Raw genomic sequence first — 3,400 nt, 5'->3', positions numbered from 1 at the left:
AACACTTTCCCCCTTAACACTTTCCCCCTTATTAACACTTTCACTTTCCCCCCCTTATTAACACTTCCCTTAACACTTCCCCCTTATTAACACTTTCCCCCTTATTAACACTTCCCCCTTAACACTTTCCCCCTTATTAACACTTTCCCCCTTATTAACACTTAACACTTTTCCCCTTATTAACACTTTCCCCTTATTAACACTTTCCCCACTTAACACTTTCCCCCTTATTAACACTTTCCCCTTTAACACTTTCCCCCTTATTAACACTTTCCCCCTTAACACTTTCCCCCTTAACACTTTCCCCCTTAACACTTTCCCCTTATTAACACTTTCCCCCTTATTAACACTTTCCCCCTTAACACTTTCCCCATTAACACTTTCCCCCTTAACACTTTCCCCTTTATTAACACTTCCCCCTTAACACTTCCCCCTTAACACTTCCCCGTTAACACTTTCCCCCTTATTAACACTTTCCCCCTTAACACTTTCCCCCTTAACACTTTCCCCATTAACACTTTCCCCCTTATTAACACTTCCCCCTTAACACTTTCCCCTTATTATCACTTTCCCCCTTATTAACACTTTCCCCTTTTTTCCCCCTTATTAACACTTTCCCCTTAAACACTTCCCCCTTAACACTTTCCCCCTTAACACTTCCCCCCTTATTAACACTTCCCCCTTAACACTTCCCCCTTATTAACACTTTCCCCCTTATTAACACTTTCCCCCTTAACACTTTCCCCTTATTATCACTTTCCCACTTAACACTTTCCCCCTTAACACTTTCCCCCTAACACTTCCCCCTTATTAACACTTTCCCCCTCAACACTTTCCCCTTAAACACTTTCCCCCTTATTAACACTTTCCCCCTTAACACTTTCCCCCTTAACACTTTCCCCCTTATTAACACTTTCCCCCTTAACACTTTCCCCCTTAACACTTTCCCCTTATTAACACTTTCCCCCTTAACAATTTCCCCCTTATTAACATTAACATTAACATCATGTACTCCCTACTCAAAATGAAACTCTGCTTACTAATGACACACACACGTCAAATGAATCTGACTTAGTGACTACCCAGATCCCACTGATGAGACGTATTCAAAACACTACCATCAGAACCTATTTCAGTGTAAAGACTTCTGTTGTTATACTGTATATTGTTTGTGTGTACTCAAACAAGAAAGGAACACAACTGTAGAAATGTCTGTTTTATATTTCAACATGACTCGATTACATGTCAACCAGCATACTGTAAGCACACATACAGTAAAAATGCAATCATACAGGAAATATATTTTGCAGATGCAAAGGAAGAAAAATAGTCCTATTTGTACGACTGTACTGTATGTTCGATCAATTGTGTGGAAGAGACAAAGACACTGTCAAATATAAATCATACGTCAAGAAACAAATACTCCATTGAGAAAACTAAATCTGTTGTTTTGGTCCGGCCACAGATTTTCATCAACATCACAGGGCAGTATTCTCCTTGGCCAGACAGTAGGGGAATATCTTCTGGCATGACACATTCACCCCTAACAGGACTCTGCTGGAATGTCAACACAGGCCTCCTCCATTGTCAACACAGGCCTCCTCCATTGTCAACACAGGCCTCTTCCATTGTCAACACAGGCCTCCAACATTGTCAACACAGGCCTCCTCCATTGTCAACACAGGCCTCCTCCATTGTCAACACAGGCCTCCTCCATTGCCTGGAGAAGGGCCATACGTTCATGGGGTTTGCGATCATACACCTTCCACCACCATGCTGAAAACAACTCCTCAATGGGGTTGAGAAACGGGGAATATGATGGGAGATAGAGAATTGTAAAGCTGGGACGGTCATGGAACCAGTTGCAGACCTGAGCAACCCGATGGATGGAAACTCACGTTGTCCCAAATTAGAACATATATTTGCTGCTCAGGATCACGTGGCCCTCTCTGCTCAGGATCACCTGGCCCTCTGCTCAGGATCACGTGGCCCTCTCTGCTCAGGATCACGTGGCCCTCTCTGCTCAGGATCACGTGGCCCTCTCTGCTCAGGATCACCTGGCCCTCTCTGCTCAGGTCACCTGGCCCTCTCTGCTCAGGATGGATCACCTGGCCCTCTCTGCTCAGGATCACCTGGCCCTCTCTGCTCAGGTCACCTGGCCCTCTCTGCTCAGGATCACCTGGCCCTCTCTGCTCAGGAGGATCACCTGGCCCTCTCTGCTCAGGATCACCTGGCCCTCTCTGCTCAGGATCACCTGGCCCTCTCTGCTCAGGATGGATCACCTGGCCCTCTCTGCTCAGGATCACATGGCCCTCTCTGCTCAGGATCACCTGGCCCTCTCTGCTCAGGTCACCTGGCCCTCTCTGCTCAGGATCACCTGGCCCTCTCTGCTCAGGATGGATCACCTGGCCCTCTCTGCTCAGGATCACCTGGCCCTCTCTGCTCAGGATCACCTGGCCCTCTCTGCTCAGGATCACCTGGCCCTCTCTGCTCAGGATCACCTGGTCCTCTCTGCTCAGGATCACCTGGCCCCCTCTGCTCAGGATCACCTGGCCCTCTCTGCTCAGGAACACCTGGCCCTCTCTGCTCAGGATCCCTGGTCCTCTCTGCTCAGGATCACCTGGCCCTCTCTGCTCAGGATCACCTGGCCCTCTCTGCTCAGGATCACCTGGCCCTCTCTGCTCAGGAACACCTGGCCCTCTCTGCTCAGGATCCCCTGGTCCTCTCTGCTCAGGATCCCCTGGTCCTCTCTGCTCAGGATCACCTGTCCCTCTCTGCTCAGGATCACCTGGCCCTCTCTGCTCAGGAACACCTGGCCCTCTCTGCTCAGGATACCCTGGTCCTCTCTGCTCAGGAACACCTGGCCCTCTCTGCTCAGGATCACCTGGTCCTCTCTGCTCAGGATCACCTGGTCCTCTCTGCTCAGGATCACCTGGTCCTCTCTGCTCAGGATCACCTGGCCCTCTCTGCTTAGGATCACCTGGCCCTCTCTGCTCAGGATCACCCGGCCCCCTCTGCTCAGGCTCTCCCTCTCTGCTCAGGATCACCTGGCCCTCTCTGCTCAGGATCACCTGGCCCCCTCTGCTCAGGATCACCTGGCCCTCTCTGCTCAGGATCACCTGGTCCTGCTCAGGATCACCTGGTCCTCTCTGCTCAGGATCACCTGGTCCTCTCTGCTCAGGATCACCTGGTCCCCTCTCTGCTCAGGATCACCTGGCCCCCTCTGCTCAGGATCACCTGGCCCCCTCTGCTCAGGATCACCTGGTCCTCTCTGCTCAGGCTGGCCCTCTCTGCTCAGGATCACCTGGCCCTCTCTGCTCAGGATCACCTGGCCCTCTCTGCTCAGGATCACCTGGCCCTCTCTGCTCAGGATCACCTGGCCCTCTCTGCTCAGGATCAC

The sequence above is a fragment of the Oncorhynchus tshawytscha genome, unplaced genomic scaffold (assembly GCF_018296145.1).
Source record: "Oncorhynchus tshawytscha isolate Ot180627B unplaced genomic scaffold, Otsh_v2.0 Un_contig_2738_pilon_pilon, whole genome shotgun sequence".
Classification (NCBI taxonomy): domain Eukaryota; kingdom Metazoa; phylum Chordata; class Actinopteri; order Salmoniformes; family Salmonidae; genus Oncorhynchus; species Oncorhynchus tshawytscha.
The sequence above is the reverse complement of the archived record's forward strand: the minus strand, read 5'-3'. Positions refer to the sequence as shown.